We start from the raw sequence: 23478 nt of genomic DNA, 5'->3' as shown, positions 1-23478 counted from the left end.
GTGGTGTGGCCACTCAAACGTGGGCGTGTCACAAACCTTAAGTGGGTGTATCCAGTGGCGGGCTGGGCCGGGGGGCAGGGTGCCATGTGCCCCCCGGGTCGCAGCGTCATGCGGGCCGCGGGCAGTCTGTGTCACTGTGACACAGACTGCACCGCGTGTGTAGCGCTGACCGGACGGAGTTCGGTCAGTGCTACACAGCACAAACACACAGCCGCCGGAGCCGGCAGCTGTGTGTTTGCTGTAATCAGCAGCCGCTGAGAGTCTGTCAGACTCCCATCGGCTGCTGCTACTCCCACTGCGGAAGCCATCTTCCAGCTCCCGCAGTGGGTAATGCAAAGCGGCCGGAGGAGCCGGTAGAAGTGTCGGGACCAGGAGCGGGAGTTTCAGGTAAGTGTTTTTTTATTTTTTTATTAAGTCTCTCTCTACTGGGGGGGGGGACTACAGGGGGCACTACCAGGGGGGGGATTACTATGGGGGAACTACCAGGGGGGGATTACTACTGGGGGCACTACCAGGGGGGTGGATTACTACTGGGGGCACTACAAGGGGGGGGACTACTACTACTGGGGGCACTACAAGGGGAGGACTACTACTACTGGGGGAACTACAAGGGGGGACTACTACTACTGGGGGAACTACAAAGGGGGGACTACTACTACTGGGGGCACTACAAAGGGTGGGACTACTACTACTGGGGGCACTACAAGGGGGGGACTACTACTACTGGGGGCACTACAAGGGGGGGACTACTACTACTGCAGGCACTACAAGGGGGGCTACTTCTGGGGGGCACTACAAGGGGGTACTACTACTACTGGGGGCACTACAAGGGGAGGGGACCACTACTAGGGGCACTGCATAGGGGGGAGGGGACTACTACTAGGGGCACTGTATAGGGGGGAGGGGACTACTACTAGGGGCACTACATAGGGGGAGGGGTCTACCACTGGGGGGCACTGCATCGAGGGACCACTGCTGGGGGCTCTATATAAAGGGCAATACTGGGGGTACTGCATAGGGGGGAGACTACAACTGGGGCCACTATTTAAGGGGCATTGCATAAGGGTTACCACTATTGGGGGCACTGCATGGGGGGTGGACTGCTACTGGGGGCACTATGTAAGGGGCACTGCATAGGGGGTACCACTATTGGGGGCACTACATAAGGGGCATACTACTGGGGGCACAAGGGGCACTACACAGGGGGGACCACTACTGGGGGCACTATATAAGGGGCTTACTACTGGGGGCACAAGGGGCACTGCATAGGGGAGGATCACTACTGGGGGCGCTACTGGAGGCCTGCATAAGGGTGTTCTCTCCTGTGGCACATGGGGGCACTGCATATGGGCACTACGACAGGGGGCTGCCCCTAATCTTTATTTTTACCGTACATTAATCCCATATAGACCCGCCTCCTCCCTGAAACACTTGAGGGGGGCGGCGCCGTAGCACGCACGTTCTTCGGGCACCCTGGCTACACGCTACTCCTCTGCCAGGGCCGCCTGCATGCATTTGCCCCTAAGGCTAAAAGTTGCCAGCCAGCCCCTGGGTGTATCACAGTCAGTGATTGCTTCTGTGTTGGCCCCAGCAGCTTAGATCAGACGACTATAGGGTTGCTCAGAGGACCGATGGTGCGTCCCATGTGCGACCAATGGTGTGCCTATGTAAGCAAGCGTCAGATTAGCCACACCGCCAGTGAGTGTCCCTGTACAAATCCCGGAGGCTGCAGCATTAGCATATTCTCGCAGTATTGTTGTATATGGAAACGCAGTCACAAAGAAATTTGCATCAACTTTGAATGAGGCCCATATTGATCTAAGATATGATTTTTATTTTACAAACTGTTACTTATGGTTTTCAGCATCAATTTGAATTACTATATATTGTTTAATGTGTGACTTTAGTGTGTTTTAAGCCAAATTAATAAATACATGTATATTAGGGCTGGCGGTAGGTATAAGTTAGTTGGTAAAATGTCTGTCTCACCATCTCGTCTTCTAACTGGAGGATGGATTATTCCAGGATTCCTGTAGACAATGAAAAGTAATAAAAAGATATGATAAGAAAACTAATGAGAACTTGTTTAGGAATGTTATATTAGGCCATAGGGCCTGATTCAGAGCCGCTTGCAAAAATCGAGCGCTCGCTCTGAATCAGGGCAGGTGCTTGTTTTTTAAGTTGCGGCCTCCTGGCCGCACGCATAGCTGTGGGTTACCACCCACAGCTTATGCGAGCGGCAAGGTGATGCTCGTGATGGTCACGACCATCGCGACCATCGTGCTTGCGACAAGACCCTTACGGTAGGGTCTCGTGGCCGCAAGCCCCAGTGGACTTCCTGCTCTAATAGAGCAGGAAGTCCAGCTACTGACATCACGAGTGATGTCAGTAGGGCCAGCCACAAACGGCAGGCGTTCCTGCAGGAACGCCTTCGTTTGCCCAGCCACCCCCCCCTCTCCACCTTCCAATCGGGGCGAGCTGTCGATCAACATCGATAGCCGCCCCTTTTGGATGTGAGCGCCGGAGCAAGTGCTTTTTGCGCTCGCTCCAGGGCTTGCGCACGTGCAGTGCACACGCCGCATGTGCGCACTGCCTAAGAATCGACCTGCTTGCTAGCGCATAGCGCTTGCGAGCTGGTCTGAATCAGGCCCATTGTACACATTTGCAGGTCTATGTGACCTAATTTTTCATGCATTAGCAATGTTAAACTCCTCATTATCTAGATCAGTGCATAAAAACTGCACATGCAGCTGATTATAATGTATTTGTTTCTCCTTCATCCACTAGGGGACACTGGAGGCTTCAAGACAGTGGGGTATAGACATGTGCAAAATGGGAGCTGGCACTTTCAATTTTTAGAAGTGTGACTAGCTCCTCCCCCTCTATACCCCCCTACTAACACAGTCTTAGTTTGAGTCCGTGGGGAGCTGGTAGTGTTTTTACACTTCTCCTCAGGGTCTTTTATTTGTAAGAGTGCAGCTGCGCTGAAGTAAAGAATACAATATGAGGAACAGACAGGCAGCAGCTGCACTGCCTGTCTGAATAGATGGAGCTGCCAGGGGGACCCGCTTGCAACTGCTCGCAGTTCGCCTGGGGTCCCCAACTACAGAGACCACTGTCTCCATATAGGAGGTTCCCAATGCCACTGCTTATAGCGCACAGAGGTCCTCCATTAGTCATACCACCAACGGTAGGGGAAGAAGCGGCGTGATTATTCCCTGGCTTCTCGTCTAGAGGGGTAGCCAGGTTAACAGAAAAGGACTGTATTTTCAGCAGCAGGCTGCTCCAAATTAGCAGGGCAGCTAAGTGACACTTAGCGCATATCTATTTTCAAGTTAAGCACCATAGTGGGGGAGGGCAGAGCCTAGCTCTGGAGTCCTGCTCCTTCCTCCCAGTGGCTTCAGCGCTTCTCTCAAAGTGTGCTGGCAGCTATTACACAGAGGGGCACTGTCTGCTGCGTTAAACAAAGCTGCTGCATGAAACTGTTAGCCTGACCTAAAGTGTAAGTAAACAGTGGGGTTTATGCCGGTCAGGAGAGCATTTAAGACAGTTAATAGCTACTTTATTATCACTGGTTACTGCCTTCTCTGCCTAGCGGTTTCTGGCACTGCTAGGAGAGCTATTAGGGCAAGTGTGACTCTCTCCTGCCTCCCTGTATCTCAGTTTTATTCTTTTGACCTTTTTCACTACACTTTACTGTTGTTTGTGTGGGGTCTGTATGTATCATGGCTGGAAGGGGCTCTAAGGCGTCTGAAAAACTATTTACCTGCAAAAAGTGTGCAGAAAAGTTTACACAGGGGCAATCATCTAACTCCCTATTGTGTGACAATTGTGAGCCTGAACAACAATCTTCAGGGATGTCAGATCCGCCGTCTTGGACGGCATAGGTTACATCTGTTATGTCCCATCTCTCTGCTGAGCTGGAGGCTTTTTGAAGAGTAAAAGAGGCTTCCAGGTCAGCGGCTCTAGAATAACCAGCATGGACGAGGTCCTTAGCTAAATCCATGGATGGGATTTCAAAAGCCATGGCTCTTTCCCGTACCAAAAAAGAGACTGTTGCCCTCAGTCCTCCAATCGGATGACTCGGAGGAAGAGGATATGTCAGTTTTAGAAGAGGTTGAATATGCTCCAGATTTGCCTAAAGAACTCCAGGAGGAGCCTGAGTCAGTGTCTGATGGGATGGAGGCTTCAATTTCTGCAATCCGCCAGGTATTGCAGATACAGGAGGACGACATGACTCCTGCATGACAGTCTTTCTTTTTAAAGAAACAAAGAAAGACTTTTCTAATCTCAGAAGAGCTGGATTCTCTTCTGACGTCAGCTTGGGAACATCCGGATAAAAAATTTCAGATGTCCTGGCGGTTATTATTCTTTTATGCTTTTCCTACAAATAGCAGAAAATCTTGTGAGACTCCCCCTACAGTAGATCCATCGGTGTCACGGCTGTCTAAGAAGACTGCTACCGGTTCCTGGGGCCATGTCTTTGAAAGAAACTCAGATATCCCTTCTCTGGTGGTTGAACTCGGTACACCGAATGGAAGGAAAGAGATTCAGAGTGTGGGATTGGACTTTTCTCACCACAGACACAAGTCTGAGAGGCTGGGGGGGCAGTGATTCAGAAACATCACTTCCAAGGCCACTGGACATCACAGGAAGTGAGTCTGCCGATAAACATATTGGAATTAAGGGCAGTGTTCTACGCTATTCAGACAGCAAATCACCTGTTGCGGGGCCGAGCTGTCAGGGTCCAGTCAGAAAATGCCATGTCAGTGGCATACATAAACAGACAAGGTGGCACCAGAAGTCGGGCAACTATGAAGGAAGTAAGCCAATTCTAATCTGGGCAGAAAAGTTTGTGATGACAATTTCAGCTATCTTCATTCCGGGCATCAAAAATTGGGAGTAATGTTGGGGGAAGGGTAAGCGCTCTGTGATGTAGATTGACGTACTAGTTGTTCCCTATTGTGTACACTACTAGTAGATGTGTCTGGAAATGAATATTATGGTTATTTGTGAAGTATTATATGACAGCTGTATCCTAACTTATGAGTAAGTCCCAAAACCTTGATGCAACCGGTCAGCAATAACTGTGGGCAGAATCTTCCCTCCGAGTTTATCGTCTATGTGCAAAGTCAATGGTGACAGAAGAAACTGTTCAAAAGTAACTGTTCATGAGTCAGTAATGAGATATCAGTATGTCTGCTTGGCAAAAACTGTAGGCAGTGTTTTCATTAAAACGGACTTGCAGTGTGATCCTAATCCCGTATGTTGCTCCCGTTACTCCTTATTTGTTGCATGTGTAGTAGTGAGCACCTTCTCTCTCTTCCACTCCACCTCGGGTACCTTAAAACAATGAGTGCAGTATCAGAATATTGTGGACACTGGTGGTGCATATAAGGGTAGGTTGGATAGTACTTACCCTGACGGCTTCTGCTGGTCCTCCTGGTAACCGGCTCCTTTCCCCGTGGATGTGAGTAAGGTGGATGTGAGTGAGGTGGCATACACTAATAATGTAACTGATGGGAGTATAGATAATCAGGAATTTATTTAAATAAACAGATGGTCACATGACCATTGATCAAATGTCATAAACATTTAAAATGATAAAAGTCAATTGGGTAATGGGTGCTTGTCACAACGCGTTTCGTCCACAGTTTTGGACTTTATCAAGGGCAAATGTGGTTCTCTGCGTGTTCACCTGCTTTATACTCACTTAGAAGTCCATTCGTGGCATTTCCCCGCCGCACTTCCGGGTTCGTCACTGTTCCCGCTCACGTGACTATACCCGCTCACGTCATGTGTCACGTGAGTGCCTTGTGAAATGTCCCTGTTGCGCGAGCGTCATGCTCATATCGCGGCCTTCTTTTGTAATAGCTTTGCATGGTGATAATGTCACGTGAGCGGGTATAGTCACGTGAGCGGGAACAGTGACGAACCCGGAAGTGCGGCTGGGAAATGCCGCGAATGGACTTCTCAGAGAGTATAAAGCAGGTGAACACGCAGAGAACCACATTTGCCCTTGATAAAGTCCAAAACTGTGGACGAAACGCGTTGTGACAAGCACCCATTACCCAATTGACTTTTATCATTTTAAATGTTTATGACATTTGATCAATGGTCATGTGACCGTCTGTTTATTTAAATAAATTCCTGATTATCTATACTCCCATCAGTTACTTTATTAGTGTATGCCACCTCACTCACATCCACTTTACTCACATCCACGGGGAAAGGAGCCGGTTACCAGGAGGACCAGCAGAAGCCGTCAGGATAAGTACTATCCAACCTACCCTTATATGCACCACCAGTGTCCACAATATCCTGATACTGCACTCATTGTTTTAAGGTACCCGAGGTGGAGTGGAAGAGAGAGAAGGTGCTCACTACTACACACGCAACAAATAAGGAGTAACAGGAGCAACATACGGGATTAGGATCACACTGCAAGTCCGTTTTAATGAAAACACTGCCTACAGTTTTTGCCAAGCAGACATACTGATATCTCGTTACTGACTCATGAACAGTTACTTTTGAACAGTTTCTTCTGTCACCATTGACTTTGCACATAGACGATAAACTCGGAGGGAAGATTCTGCCCACAGTTATTGCTGACCGGTTGCATCGAGGTTTTGGGACTTACTCATAAGTTAGGATACAGCTGTCATATAATACTTCACAAATAACCATAATACTCATTTCCAGACACATCTACTAGTAGTGTACACAATAGGGAACAACTAGTACGTCAGTCTACATCACAGAGCGCTTACCCTTCCCCCAACATTACTACTAAACCTAGGAGGTTGGAACACCTCAAAGAGTGAGCTGCTAGTGGTGTAGCTAGTGTTAGTATCCTGAGAGCGCCCACCGCCCACCCGTTGTATTCTATCAAAAATTGGGAGGCAGACTACCTCAGCCGACAGGACATGAATCCAGGGGAATGGGTGCTACATCCTCAGGTTTTTCACCAGCTTTTCCAATGGTGGGGTTTTCCACAGGTCAGTCTCATTGCATGCAGACAAAATCATGAACTGCCTCTCTACTGCTCTCGGACGAGAGACTCGGAGGCAGTGGAAGTGGACGCACTGTCAACACCATGACAGTTCCAATTTGTCTATCTGTTCCCTCTGTTTCCTCTGCTCCCTCTGATCCTACAATGCATCAAAAGGGAGAAGGCCAAGGTTTTATTAGTGGCTCCGAATTGGCTTCACAGAGCTTGGTATTCCAACCTTCAACTTCTGATCGACAATCCGTGGCTCCTGCCTCTGAGAGAAGATCTCTTACTACAGGGTCCTTTAGTCTATCTGGACTTAAAGCGGCTACGTTTGATGGCGTGGCTGTTGAAAGGGCCATCTTAAAACGTAAAGGGATCCAATCCAGGGTAATCCCTACTATGCTTAGAGCCTGGAAGGAAGTTATGTTGAAGCATCACCACCGTATTTGTAATGCTTATGTTTCATAGTTTGAACGGAGAGGGTCTCCTACGACAGAATTCAACCTAGCCAGATTTCTTCTTTTTCTGCAAGCAGGTTTCTCAGACAGACTGCGCCTAGGTTCTCTGAAAGTTCACATTTCAGCTCTGACAGTTTTCTTCCAGAAGAAGCTGGCCTTGATACTGGAGGTGCAGACTTTTCTGCAAGGTGTGATACGATTACAACCACCCTTTGTTCCTCCTATGGCTCCAAAGAAATTGGATCTTGTCCTTTCCTTCTTACAGTCTTCTCTGTTTAACCTTAGGCATCTGTGGAGTTAAAATACCTTTTGTAGAAGGTAACACTTCTTCTCGCGCTTGCCTCAGCCAGGAGGGTGTTGGAACTGGGAGCTCTATCCTGTTATCCTCCTTACTTGGTGTTTTATGAGGATAGAGCAGAACTCCGTACAAGGAAGGATTTTCTTCCAAAGGTGGTTTCGGCTTTCCACATCAACCAACCTATCGTGGTACCGGTTCTTCCACAGGATTCACCTTCTTCAAGATCCTTGGATGCTGTTAGGGCTCTTCATATCTATGTGGAGAGGACTGCAGCCATACGTAAAACAGATACTCTATTTGTTTTGTACGATGCTGCTCGTCATGGTTGGCCAGCTTCCAAACAGTTGCTGGCCCGCTGGATTCATCTGACCATCAGCATATATGGCCTCATCTAGGGAGCCTCTGCCTTCTATTACAGCGCATTCCACTTGCTGAGTGGGTTCTTCGTGGGCAGCTGCTCAAGGGGTTTCCATGGAGTTACTTTGCCGGGTGGCTACTTGGTCTGGCCGGCATACCTTAATTCGTTTTTATAGATTTGACACGTTTGCGGCCTCTGCAGCGCAGTATGGCTGCTCTGTTTTGCAGGGTTCTCATCGCTCTCCCGCTCATGATGGGAGTTCTGGGACGTCCCCACTGTCTTGAAGCCTCCAGTGTCCCCTAGTGGATGAACGAGAAAACAGGATTTTGGTACTTACCGATAAATCCCTTTCTCCGATTCCATAGGGGACACTGGATGCCCACCATGCGCTGTTCCTTCCTGCCAGGGTTGTGGTCATTTTATATTATGACTGTTAGAGAACTGTTTGATGTCTCTTGTTGTGTTACTGTTATTTCAAACTTCTAAATGTTCTGTGTTCTTTGCCTCCTCCTCTTCCATTTGTTGTTCCCAGCTCTCCTCGGGCACAGTTTCCTAAGACTGGGCTTGTAGAGGAGTATAGAGGGGAGGAGCTAGTCACACTTCTAAAATTTTAAAGTACCAGCTCCCACTTAGCACACGTCTATACCACACTGTCTTGAAGCCTCCAGTGTCCCCTATGGAATCAGAGAAAGGGATTGATCTGTAAGTACCAAAATCCTTTTTTCTGTTGTCTGAGGTAGTTTTAATGTAACACTTTTGTTTTATCATCAGTATCAACATCTGCATGTATCCACAATGGGCTAGATTTACTAAGCAGCGGTTTTTGCAAGTCTCCGACTCTCGGCGGGTTTGATCATGAAATTTAAAACTGCAATAATAATAAACACAAAATGGAGAGTGTGGCAATGGTGGACAGAATCAAGGAGGGGGAGCCAATGATGCCTGTACTGGTGGGCAGCTGTCACTGATCTGAACCCATCTGACCCAGAGTGGCATTTCACTGTATGCAGACTGGAAAACCCGACAGCGGTATATCGCGGGTGATACGCTGCTTCAGTTTTCAGTCCCTTGTTGTGCAACAACTTTCACATTGTCCAGCTCTCCCTCCCTAGCAGTTTAGTGACTCTCAGCTGCAGGGTGGTTAGCCAGAATTTACTGCATTGCCCGCTGCTGTGTCTCTGCTGGGTCTTTGCACTGTATGTAGGAGCACACAGGGTCCAGCCTAACTGCCTGCTCTCCACAGTTCTACACTTACATGTACTCCCATCACACAATATGGGGAAAACTGGCCATCAGCTGCCAAGGTGATGTACTATGCACGTTTGTCCAGTCCCCCATTCCCCCAGGTTTCATTGGGGGATTAAGTCTCAGGGCTCCTCTGCCTCTCCTTCACAACCTATTCCTGTCATGGGACTGCAATCTCCCTCAGAAGATACTCTCCAACATGTGTTGGGGCTGTCATCAACAGTAAAAAAAAAGAGTTACTGCCAAGTTGGATCTTTTCCTCTGGCATTTGGATTTTTCCCTCCTGCGTCAAGATTTACAGCGGGTGCATGAGAGAGTCAGGGAAGCCAAAACTAATATTTCTGCACTTGAGAAGTTTCAATCATTGCTTAAGGCTCAAGTTAGACATCCGTCATGCAGAATAAAATTTGTGACATAATGATCATCTTAGGTGCAATAATGTGAGATTTGTGGGCCTTCTAGAAAAAGACAAGGGGTCACGACCTGAGGGAATTTTGGAGAATTAGCTGATTGCTACATATGGTTGGGATACCTTTACCCCCCAATTTGCTGTGGAGAGGGCCCACCTACTAGAGCCTTGCCACCTGGCGCCCCTCCCAGCCGGGAAACTATCCTTAAACTTGTTTGCACTAAAGGCCCCATGAAGAGGAATGCTTTTCGAATCTCTGTGTTTCCAGATTTTGCCATGAAAATTCAAAAGACCTTGTTAAATTCCTCCCCTTTAAGTGGCATCTCTGAGACTCTGTGCCATTTCATCCAAAATAAGGGTTGTGGCTTATGGGGGGGCAAAATTCTTCACGAGGCTGCTGTTTGGCTGTATTGTCGGAAGCATTAATGTAGGCAGAGGGCTAATGACTGATCCCGATACTGATTGCTCTCTGACTTTCATAATTATAACAGTTGCATAAAGCTCTGCATTATTTTATCTTGTTCTTTTCCTATTTAAAAGTGATGTTGATCTGTTTTCAATAGGAGACTGAACTTAATTTTCTATTTAGATATTATATTTGCCATCTTGGATCACTACTGTTCTTACCTTATGTTTGTATCCTGTGATGGCTGCCGCCTGTGCCACTGTGGCCAGAGTTCCCCCCGTGTAATTTGGTAACTTTAATACATTGCTCCCATCGACCAGCTGGGTACTGTTCTCTACTGTACAACCTTATAGGCTGAGGGGAAGCTTAGTTTAGTTTCATTCAGGAATCTAAGTATGCAAAGATGGGGGTGCGTATTTGTATGGTTTGTGGGTTTGTTTTTTTCTGTTCTTTCTTTTCTATATCAATGTGTTTATGTGATATTTCAGAACATTATGATGGTGTTCATCTCGCTATTATGGGACGTATGTTTGTTGTTGGCTTTCCTGGGGTGCAGTGGCCACTTCAATTGGGTTGGTTGTAAATGCGCTGGGCTGGGTGTTTTTTTACATTTGCAATGTTCCATTCCTACTTGTTACTGTACAAGTCTGCAAGGAAGCTTAAGGTACTGACATAGAATTTCCAGGATGGGACCTCAACGACAAGATCAAATGCTCCTTGATCTTTAAATGGATTAAACAGTATGGCTCCGACATCTTTTGTTTAACCGGGACTCACCTAGCAGGGTGGAGGCTCTTGTCCCTTACAAGCCATGGGTTGGGTGGGTGTATCAAAATTCTGACACATCCTTATCTCAGGGAGTATCAGTGCTCATCTGAAAATCTGTGCATTTGTACAGGATACTGTTCAGACTGACCCAGGGAGCAGATATATCTTCCTTAACTGTAAAGTGAACTTAATGCCATTTCTACTATTGGCCATTTGTATCCCCCATGATATTCCCATAATGTCTTAAAAGGGCTGTTTAATTTGTTGCATTATCCCATGATAATCCAGTACTGTGTGTGCCTGGTCAAAATGGTTATACTGTGTTAACCCGGTCAGAATGGTTATACAACCAAAACTTCTTTATGTTCTCCAGAAATCTCCTACAGTATGTTTCTCCCAATCTTGATTTTTAGGAAAATATATAGTCTGGTCTCCTCTCTGGTCTTCGTGAACCGGCGGGCCCTTATATAGCTCAATATCCTTACTAGATCCAGCTTGACTGAGGGCCTAGCCCTGCCACATTTTTGATTTTATTAGAGGCCCTGGTTACAGGAAAATGATGATGAGGCTTTTGCATGCTCTGATGAGGTAGCTCCAAGCTATACTTCGCTTCAAGCTTTAATGAGTGGCAGGGAAAATAGATATGAGATTCCTCTGTTTACACAGATGTCTCAAATTTGGAACGTGGTCTCTAAACTGATGTGGATCCAGGGTGCCTCCCTGATTCTTAAAGAGGTTGATGAACTACCATTATGGAATATCTGTGGTGAGTCAGAGCTTTCCTCCTTGCAGCCCAGGATAGTGTGGGGTGAAAGGGGAGGTGACCTTGATTGGTCAGCTCAAAGCAGATAACGTGCTTAAGTCATTTGATCAACTCTGTTTGGAATTTGTGTTGCCTTCGGCCCAGTCTTACATATACTTGCAACTTAGACATGCACTAGCTGATCAGTTTCCACTACTCACCAGTTACAAAATGCTTGATTCCCGACATGTCATGTTGTGCATTTATTATTATATTCTGACATGTCACCACTCGACTGACCTGCCAAACCATTGACTTAGATGGTAGGCAGACTTAGGTTCCATTTGTGATGACACATGGTCTGTGGCATTGAGGAGCCCTCGTGCCTCTACTGCATCCATACGGTTTCAACAGATACAGCTGTTCATTGTACACAGAACTTAGCTCTGTAAGTTTGGCAGCTGCACTACAGATGCATGTCCTAAGTGTCAGGGCTCCCGGGGCACATTTTGGCACTTATTGTGGGATCGTCCAATTGTAAAACATTTCTGGACTAGGGTGCTATGGGCAATCTGTAACACTGGAGTGCCCATATTGATACTGATGCCTGTGGTGTGTTCCCTGGGGGTCTTGGCTGAGAGCCAGACAATGTTATTAATACCTGTATGCTTGCTAAGGTCTGCATTACTCGCTTCTGGTTGGCCCCTATAATGAAGCTGGTTGGCCCCTTCTGGTTGGCCCCTATGGTGAGTGGGTCACATTAGTAAACTCTAATGCTCAATTTGTACTTCTGCTAGAAATGCAGAATCCAAATTCGACTGTACTTGGCATAATGGCAACAGTCTTGATACGCCAAACTCAGTTCATGGGGACGATGTGCCCTCTCCGCCTCTCACCTTAGTGATGATAACTGTGTCGCATTTTCTATTTGGTTTTTGTTTTGGTGGAGGGGGGGGGGCAAACTTCCTGTTTTACTGTGTTTTCCTCTCTACCTGGCTGGGTTTGTCTACTTACATTTTATATTTTTTCTCTATGTTTTGTTAATCGTCTTTTGTTGTTTTAAAAATCACAAGAAACATTTCTCCCTTATAATATTACATACAAAACACATCTGGTTTTGCATTTAATATTATTGGCATTTTAAACGTTGAGGAAAACACTGCTGAGAATTGAAGGCTTGTATAAGCAGCTGCTTAGTAAATCTATCCCAATGACTCAATTTGTATCAAAAGATAAACCTCTTATCAGACGTATCTGGAGATGTGAGAGTTGCTAATACACCTGTGCACCTGTTAGGTGACCAGGAAACTGAGTGAGTTTGAGAATCACTGTATTAAAATAATTCTACCCTTAAATCATGCAAATGGTTGTATCCACATATTAAGGACATAAATAAGTATGATTAGAATTTAACAAGATAAAAAGCAGAGATATATCCTGCTCTCTGATCACCAGCGTTTACTGGAGAATGATGACCCCATACTTTTCTATGGAGGCGCCGTTAAGGAGTTATTGGATCTATTCATAAAGACAGTGACCTGAGTCAGACATGACAGCTGGGAGTCAGGGAGCACTGCTGGAGAATCTGAGATTTCTCCACGATAACCCCTTCTATGAATAGGAGAAAGCAGTCAAAAGGGAGAAAGCAGTCAAAAGCCCTGTTATCACTGATAAAGGGCTTTTCACTGTTACATGAATATAGCCCTGTGTAACAAGCTCTGTTAAGCTTAATTTATTGGAGCTTTCCTAAGTTAGCTAATGCCCTCTTCAGATGGTGTTACAATGCTTACCTCAGTTGGGCAGCCCTGTCTGAGACAGATCTTGTGAGTCCTGTCTGATGGTCTGGAACCAACAGTGATGCCCATCGCAACTTTTTGCAATGCGCATGCGGGTGTTAAGTGATTGTTAAGCAATTATTTTTTGATCACTTTACTTCTTACTCTTACATTGTCTTACGAGCATACTGTACCAAAAATAGCTTTCCTGTGTATTAAATTAAAGATGTGAATATACACGTTCTGTTACACACAAATATATTAATATATAATAAAACACTAAAATAGTTATGGGTCTCCTTATGAATTTTTATCCTGCCTCCCTATAGCATTTCCTCATACAGGGGAAATTTCATTATGCTGGATAGTTTTCCTGCAGACCCAGGATTTTTATTTAATGTACTGTTGTATCTGGTTATCTAGTTGCTTCTAGAATATTGCAGCTGTAGTTATATCTATGAAATACTAATTCTGTTTTCTGTCTACATTTATAGGATAAGTTTTATTTTTATGCACATAGGGGGAGATTTTACAATATATGCCATCAGTTCTCAGACTAGGACAAAATGCAAATTTGGAACCAATAATAATAAGTGTATCAGTTAATGCAGAGCTATTTTTCAGCAGGAACTAATTTCCTGAACCTCTCATTAACTATGATGTAATGTCCTGTGCCAAAATGTATTTTCCATAAGCTATGTTTTATTTTAAAGTCCTTTGAGTGCCTTCTTTTCTAAATTCTATATATAGGAATATATAATATATATATAGGAATCGGTATTTAATACCGATAGACGGGATCCAGGCAGTCAGAATCCCGACACCTTGATCCCGACAGGGTTAACATACTGACACTTGGTGGTGGGTATGCTAACTCTCCCCCTCTCCCTACCCTAAGCCTCCCTCCCTGGTGACTGAACCTAACCTCCCCTCCTAGCGCATAAACCTAACCCCCCCCTCCCCGCACCCTAAACATAACCCTCACCTTAGTGCCTAAACCTAAAGATCGCCCTAGTGCCTAACCCTAATCCTAAAACTAATCCTATCCCTACCCTCCACCCCGCTACTTACCTTCGGCATCCGGTGCCAGGATTCTGACCGGCGTTAGTGTTCTGGCGGCGGTAAGGTAAGCGTCGGCATCCAAACCACCGGGATGCCGAAAGCATACTAATATATAAGTATAATATATATATATATATCATTGTTTTTCTATAGCTCCACCCACATTTGCTCCACCCACAGTTCCTAAAGCTATTTTTCCAGAAAAATAACCCTGGGTTAATGACTTTCGGCAACTATTTTTCTGTGTGCCAGTATGCAAATATGCCATCTAGTGGGTGGTACAAATGTGCCTAATGTTCAGCTAAAGCATATGGGTCACAGAGCAAGTTTGCTGTGCTTGCAGAGGAGTAGATGCTGGGTGCCATTAGGGTGCACTCAGTATTGCAAGCAGTGGAAAAATTAGAAATTAATCTGCAGAGTGACAGTATAAGGGGTGCTCTTTGTTGTGCAGGAGGGTGTACACTATATTTACTAATTTTGCTCTGACTCTGAGCTGAGAGAGACTGTGAATATATCTATCAGGGAGCCAAAACCAGATAAACCTCTTTAAATTAGGGATGTGCAGGCTCGGGTAGGTTTGAGTTTGCACGCCGAGTTCGGATTTTTCCCTCCAAAAAAACGGAACTCAGAAAGAGGCAAAACGTTATCTTGCATGGACAAACATCATCATTCCTGGACTTGTCCAGGAATGATGATGTTTGTCCATGCAAGATGACGTTTTGCCTCTTTCTGAGTTCCGTTTTTTTGGAGGGAAAAATCCAAACTCGGCGTGCAAACTCGAACCTATCCGAGCCTGCACATCCCTACTTTACATCTAGTGACTATCTCACACTGGCTACCACAAATCACAGACTATTACAAATTACCCAAGCACTATTTAGTTAAGATGAAGGAAAATTACCGTTCAAAGAGGATAAGCGCGTCTCCAGCTCCAATAAATCTCCCACTCTTGAGCTCCATTAGTCAACTGCTCACTGTAAACAGCTGAAGTAGCCAAACTGCAGTGGCCTAACCACTGACACCAGTAGTACAGGTGTGTGTCAGCAGTGATGTCACAATGGCAGTATGTCACAGTGAGCTGAATCCTTACTGGAGAAATGTGTCTAGCCATGGCTACAGCTGTTTCCTAATAGCAGTGACATGTGTATAGGGTATAGTTGCCCACTCTCCCAGAATGTCCAGGAGACCCCCAAAATAGTGGGTGATCTCCCTAGAGCTGGATTAAGATTCCCTAGGGCTCCAAGACTTTCCTCCAATAATTTTTTTTCTGTACATGATTTACTTGCTAACTTCTTTTATATCATTAGTTTTTATTAAAGATTGATCAGAGACAATGGGTGGGATGTACGAGTATCACTTATCATAATTATATTGCGATACATCCCTGACCTATTTGCCTGCATACCAGCATTTTATATTGCCTGTATGCTGGCACACTTAACCACTGGGACAGCTCTTCTGATAAAGGGCTCTATTTATTAACATTATTTTGACTAAAATAAAGTGAAAAATGGTGTTTTAACACCCTTTTCACATTATTTTAGTATCACCTATAGTTATTACAGGGCAATTGGAGTAGAATTCGTAAAATTCTACTCCAACCCCTAAGTATCACTTATTTTTAGTAATCAGATCACATTTCCCAAAATTGTAATGGGAAATGTGATCCGACCAGAGTTACTAAAAATAAAATGTGAAAAAATATCGGGGAAAGCCCTGTGATAATAACGCCACCTGGAGGTGGCATTATCCAGGGTCTCCCCCGGTTACCGGCCTCCTACTCTGCTCTAACGGGGAACCAGGAGTCGGTCCCAGTAATCAGCTGCATGGTCTAAACAGACCGCAAGCTGATTACTGTAAAAAATAAAAATAGTAAAAAAAAAATGACTCCAGGGACCGGTGATCGGGGCTCCGGGTGATGTCCTCCCTCCGGTCAGCTGGTCTCCCATAGTGCACTGCGGCCTGGTCATCATGATCGGGTCCCAGTGCAGTATGGGAGATCACTTGACCGGAAGGCATGGAGGACATCACCGGAGGCCCGGATCATGCAGGTAAGTGCTATTAAGGGATGGGGGGGTCGCGGGGAAGGAGGGGGCGTCGCAGGGGGTCCGCAGTCGCGGGGGCTGGGCTTAGCACCGGGGGGTAGCAGCGGCTGCAGGTCGGCGCATGCGCGGGCACTTTGTCACTATATTTTTTCCGAAAATACCGTGACTACTGTGCGGAGGGGATTCGCAGGGACAGAGCTTTATCGCAAGCTCTGTCCCTGCAAGGGATTTGTAGTAAATCCCTGTGATATTGCCTGAATTCACAATGCGAATTCAATCGTTAATATCACACTACAATCTGCATTCAATATGCGGATTGTAGTAATTAGAGCCCAAAGAGATGTCCCAGCAGTGCAAATACTGCCAGTTTTCTGACCCGAGAGTCCTAATGCTATCTATAGATGGCAGCACCGTAACTACATTTCCTGGCCCCGGTGCATTAAAGAACATGTTTATATGGGGACATTTTACAGAGAGATATAGATAAATACAGTGATTTACGCCTGCATAGACATTTGTTTTGTCACCCATCAATAGTATCCTGTTGTACAATGTAGTAAATAATTTATATTATTTTTTTACAGGCCCCTATATGTAAGGGTGTGATTTTTTTTCCCATTGCATGTAGTTATGTGTTTGTTTTTTTCAGCTTTAATCTGCATGAAAATGTTAATTAGAATAGAAATGACTAGGTAGTATGTGTTGGAATATGTGTGAACAGGTTGGTGTGGCAGAGTTAGTGTACACACCAGCGGATGCCCAGAGACAACAAACAGCCCAGATTGTTTAACCAGTGGATCAGTTTATTGATAGCAATGGCAGTTCAGCTGTACTCATAGTTATGCACACTGATTATAGAGCGGAGCCTGAGCAGAGCGGGGTGTCATACAGTTACCTAGCCAGTGAGTGTAAATGGGTGATGGTGCAGCCGGAACCAAACTTTCTGGTAGGTTGTATAAGGTAGTATATCACAAGTCTCATGGAGCTAAGTGGAAGAATTACGTCTCCTACTTTGGTGCTTTAACACAATGAACAAGATGGTGCCGCTTATGCTCAGTAGTTAGTTCAGCAGCCATCTTGATAAGGGAGTGACGCCTCCCAGGCGGATTCAATATGTAGTCTGCACAGTAGCGCTCTTATCTCCAACAGTATGTAATACAGGGAGAGTTATCAGGCAGAATAGAATAGAAGGGTGGTAATCAGGGAGAAGAGAATAGAGAGGGATTGGGTATAACAGAATAGATAATAAAATAGGTGGGATGTAGTTATGAGACCGCGGCCTCACAATACCAACGCTGGTATCCGACAAGGAACTTAAGATAGGCTTTGAAATACCGACGCCTATCTAAATCCCGATGCCAGAATCCAGGAGGACGCGTGCCCGAACAAAGGTAAGCCGGAGCGCCCTTAGTGTTAGCCATGCGGGCGGGGGGTGGCGATTTAGGTTTAGGAAAGTTAGCGGGGTTAGCGTTAGGTTTTTTTTGGGGGGGGGTTAGGGTTAGGCACCTCTAGGGGGTGGGTTAGGGTCAGGCACCACTGGAGGGGGGGGTTAGGGTTAGGCGCTGTCGGTATTGTGAAAGGAAGCATCCCGACAGCCAGCATTACATACAGATTCCAAGTAGGTAATCAGATAGAATCAGATAGAATTAAATAATGGGGTGGTAATTGGGTAGAAGAGAATAAAGTGTCAGTAATCACATAAAATGCAATAGAGGGCAATCAAGTAGCCTACAATAGAATAGATAGGGGTAATCAGGTAGAATAGAATATAGAGGGCAATCATGTACAATGAAGTAGAAGAGAAAGTAATAGAATAGAAGGGCAGTAACTGGGTAGGATAGAATTGGGGAGTAATCGAGTAGCATTGAATAGAGGGGTGTTAATTGTTTGGAATAGAATAATGGGTAGAATAAAGGAGGAGTAAAAGGGTAGATAACAACAGAAGGGAGGAAATCAGGTAGTTTTATTAAGATACAATATTTGCCTGGAGACACAGGACTATTGCTAAGTGTACTGTTGTATCTGGCCGTACTGGTTGTTACTTGTTTCTAAACTAGTGAGTGAAAAACTATCCATGACTACTTCTGTTTTCTGTCTACATTTATGGAAAAATTATATAATATTTGTTTAATGCACATAGGGGGAGAATTCTAGAAATCTGGAGCCAGTGCTCGGACAAAGACAAAAGGCATTGTAACCCATAGTAACTAACTGGACATTTGCTGTTATTTGTTAAGAGCCTGCATTAATGTCCTGTATTATGTACATGTATCCAGAATAATCAGTCATAATTTGCTTTAATGTAATTTGCTTTAGGCTAAACACAGCTAATTGTTGACTGGTTACAGGGTAGGCACCCTGGTGCACCCAGTATTGCTATCAGTGGAATAGTTAGATATTAGTTGCAGGGTGAAATTATTGAAATGACATAAAGAGGAGGAAGGATGCATTTAAAGATTCTCAAAAATGATTAGACAATGTGCTTTATAAATAATAAAAAAAGTTAGACCATACTTACCTACTCTCCCGGAAGTTGGGGGAGGCTCTCGAAGTTTGCCGTGACAGGGGTGGGGCCTAATGACATAGTAACATGGCTCCACCCCCCAAAGTGGCCAGTTGTTTCTGCTCTCCAGACATCTCCCGGGGAGCAGATACTGTAATGAAAGTCGGTAAGTATGAGTTAGACTGTACTAAACATTTATACATTTGTACAGTTAGACTGCTACTTACAGGCTTAATATAAAGTCTGCAAATACTTAAATCATAAATATACTACAACTGTGAATCCATAATGATAGAGATAGAATTTCATGGAACAAGGGTGTGAGGGTGAGGGGTGGTAGAGGCAATGCACAAACCCACACTCAGAAATTCCTCAGAATTTGAACTGAAAACTCAGATTTAGGGGTAAATTTACTAAAGTGAAAGTTTTTAGAAATTAATTTGTAGAAGTGATGTTGCCCATAGCAACCGATCAGATTCTAGCTATTATCTTCTAGAATGTGCTAGTTTAATGTTAAGTAGAATCTGATTGGTTGCTATGGGCAACATCACTTCTAAAACTCACTTCTAAAAAATCTCACTTTAGTAAATTTACCCCAGTCTCATTGATAATATCAATATGTATGAGGAAAAAACTTGTGGTATAGCTGTAACCACTTCTATACATATAGAAAAAATGTATAGTCCTGGCGCTAGGGAAGTGATACCCAGAGAATATGCAATAAAAATATAACAAATAAAACAATCATGTAACAAGCTGCAGCCAACCTGAAAAGAGGAATGCCACTCCTCAATAACCAGATAAAAAAACACACACACACACACACACAGATGGCGCTGCTTGATAAACAATTGAGTATGTTTAATAAATGTATAGAAAGTATATAATAAAAATACTCTCTGGAGTGTATCAACAATGACAAAAACGAAACAAATAAATACACAAATATTGTCTAATAAAAGATGCTAATAATAGCAGAGAATATTAGAATAAATTACACCTGCTGGGTGCGGCACCAACCAGCTGGATGCATATAATAAAAACAGAATAATGGAATATAAGTTAATACTGAAAGCTGAGACATAATAGTCAGAGCTCCAGAATAAGTGGCTGTACAGCGGCACAGTGCCGCTGTACAGCCACTTACTCTGGAGCTCTGACTATTATGTAGAGACCTACTGTTACACATTGAGAGTCTCTAGTTCATATATATTGTTTGCTATGATGAACAGTCTCAGCTTTCAGTATTAACTTACATTCCATTATTCTGTTTTTATTATATGCATCCAACTGGTTGGTACCGCACCCAGCAGGTGTCATTTATTGGAATATTCTCTGCTATTATTAGCATCTTTTATTAGACAATATTTGTGTATTTATTTGTTTCGTTTTTGTCATTGTTGATACACTCCCGGGAGTATTTTTATTATATACTTTCTATACATTTATTAAACATACTCAATTGTTTATCAAGCAGCGCCATCTGTGTGTGTGTGTGTTTTACTTCTATACATATAGATGTTCCCAAGACCAGACCCTTGGTCTACTTTTTTAAAATGCTGTAATACTGTATTTATGGAATACTCCCCAGTTTTTGGAGGATATCAGCAAATCTTAAGTGTCCCTTGAATGTATGAAGGAGGCCCTCCATTTCCTACAGCAGTCGCATACCTCATTGCTAAGCAGATGCCATTACCCTATAGTAGCTTATGGGCTACTAGTTTGCAAATATGACTGATAGAGGGTTCCTTTGGGACCCTCCCCGGCAATGGATGGCGCACATGTGTGGTCTGCTGACTGCGCATGCGCAGAATGGCCCCGGCTCACAATATAGGAGGGAAATTATTGCTTTTGCGATCATTTAACTACTGTACATAATGCAGTGATGGGCTCCTTTCAGAGCCCTTGTCCCTGCACATGTATTTTAGTACATTCAGGTGAAACTTAATTTCTTTTTGCAGTGAAAACCTGATAATTAGTAAAATATGCCATCGAATATCAAAGGAAGGGTATGACTAAACTACAATAATGTCCAAATAGGCACACAGAGGGTATTATAAATAAAACACAACACATGATCTGGTACAGGGGTTGGTAACCCTTGGCTCATGTGTCATAGAGAGACATGCAAGGATGTTTTGGCTGGCACCCGACGGAATTTGCTTGACTGGTACCCCCTAGGAGCCAGCCACTTATGTTTCGCCAGACGCCACAGTCCAAATCTACTGGCGATGGGAGGAAAAGATATCTGAGATGCATACCTCGCTTACCTTCCACACTGATGTGCCTGCCACTCTCTCTTCCAATTGGTTGTCATCTGTAGGATGATGCACTACCTGATCTACGAAATTGCTGGGAATCCTGCAAACAAGAAAGACAGGCATTCTCCAACACAGAGCACCCAAGTAAAGAAAGTAATTGTGGGAGTGAGGAGTCATGTAGACTTGGTGTAGAGGGACAGAGAGGTGTACTGATTTAATTATTAGTGTGGGTGCTAATTTTTTTTTATTGGTGGGAGTCATTGTCAGACTTAGGTATGAAGGGTTCCCAGGGAATGCAGTGGTAGGAGCCAAGCTTAAGGGGTGTGGCCATCCAAAAGAGGGAGTGTGATCAGCCACCACAGAGGGACTTTGCAAACCATTCAAGAGGACATGCAAGAACATTGCCCCTTTATAAAGAAGAGGACAGGGGTGTGTCAGGATCACACACATTGATTGGAAAGAGAACTAATATTGGTTAAGTTTCCATAGAAACTTACGTTTATCCATGATCCTGCTCCATCCAGTTGTTGACCCCTAGAGGAGGGGGTGAGTCCTCAGGCAGTGGGGCCCACTGGGGATTTCCCCTGTACACCTGTGGGCCAGTCCAACCCTAGAAACATAGAAACAGAGTTTGACGTCAGATAAGAACCACTTGGCCTATCTCGTCTGCCCTATTTTACCTTTTTACTCTGGTGGGGGTAATTTAACTTAATAGTGAGGCAATGTTTATTTATAGTGGGGTTCATTTCTGGGTGCTTTGGGAGCAATTCATCTATGTGGTGATTCATTTGGTGGGGAGGGAGATGTATTTAATAAATTGGAACACTAAGGGGTAAATTTACTAAAGTGAGAGTTTTTAGAAGTGAGTTTTAAAAGTGATGTTGCCCATAACAACCAATCAGATTCTACTTAACATTTAACTAGCACCTTCTAGAAAATAATATCTAGAATCTGATTGGTTGTTATAGGCAACATCACTTTTAAAACTCACTTCTAAAAACTCCCACTTTAGTAAATTTACCCCTAAGTATTTGTTATATTGCAGTTGGATTAGAAATAGTTTTCTGTGTTAACTGTGAGTACTAGTTATTTAATGTTAGGGATGTTTGGGGGGACAGATAGATCTGTTTATTAATGTGAGCTCTAGGTCTCATTGCAGGTACTGAGACCTAATTAGTACATTTTGGTGCTATTGATTAAATTTAGGTGGCAGTTTAGGGAAAGAATATTCACTCATTAACTGTTATTACGATTTTTTTTATTAAGGAAAAAAAATATAGTGCCTCATTGAAGCCAGTCACTAGTAGGCCAGGGCTGGCTCCAATTGTTGAACAATTTCCTGGTGGCTGCAATATCTATTCTAATGATGGTGAAAACCAGCGGCGGCTCCTACCCTCTTAGAGGAGGGGGGCTGCCGCCGCCGCCAACCACCGAGAAGAAGAGGGGACTGCAGAGAAAACTCACCGCTGGTGCCTACTGGCCGGGTCCCGGCACCTGCAAAATCGATGTGACAGCCACCGGGACCGGCGCATGCACATTTTCACTGGCTTCCAAAGGGCTGCATCGTCTGCAGCGCCTAGAAAACCGGTTAGGGCTGGCTGAAAAACAGAGTAGAGGCTTCCTCCTGGAAGAAGCTCTCCACTAATACCAGACCGGACTGGCAGTCCCGGGGTGTGTCTCCTCCCCGAGCTGCCTGTTGTGTATCTGACTGGCAGATGGTGCTTCCAATAGGAAACCACTGCCAGTCACATTGTAGCAGTACAGTCACGGACTGAGCTGACTACACTGAGGTGGCGGATTTTACTGGTGGGGGGTGCTGTCCTGCAGCCCCTAGGTAAAATAGAACACTGGTAATAACACAATACTATAGTTTTAAAAACCATAGGGCCCCATTTGTGAGCATAACATATTACCAGTCAGGGGCGTATCTATAATGGGTGCAAGGGGGGGTGGCGCACCGCACACCCTGCACCCATACTTTGTCATACTTGCCTCTCTAAGTCCCGTATTGAGTCTCCCAGCGCTGTTCAAATGCTGAAAAATGGTTGCCGCAGCCATTTTTCCAGCGTTTTGCGCATGCGCTGTGAGAAGATCGCCGGGAAAATGGTGGCCGTGTCATTGCCCCGGCAATCTGCGCATGCGCAATAGACCCAT

This window comes from Taudactylus pleione, unplaced genomic scaffold (genome assembly GCF_031769625.1).
Source record: "Taudactylus pleione unplaced genomic scaffold, aTauple2 ptg000703l, whole genome shotgun sequence".
Taxonomy (NCBI): domain Eukaryota; kingdom Metazoa; phylum Chordata; class Amphibia; order Anura; family Myobatrachidae; genus Taudactylus; species Taudactylus pleione.
Note: the sequence above shows the minus strand (reverse complement) of the source record.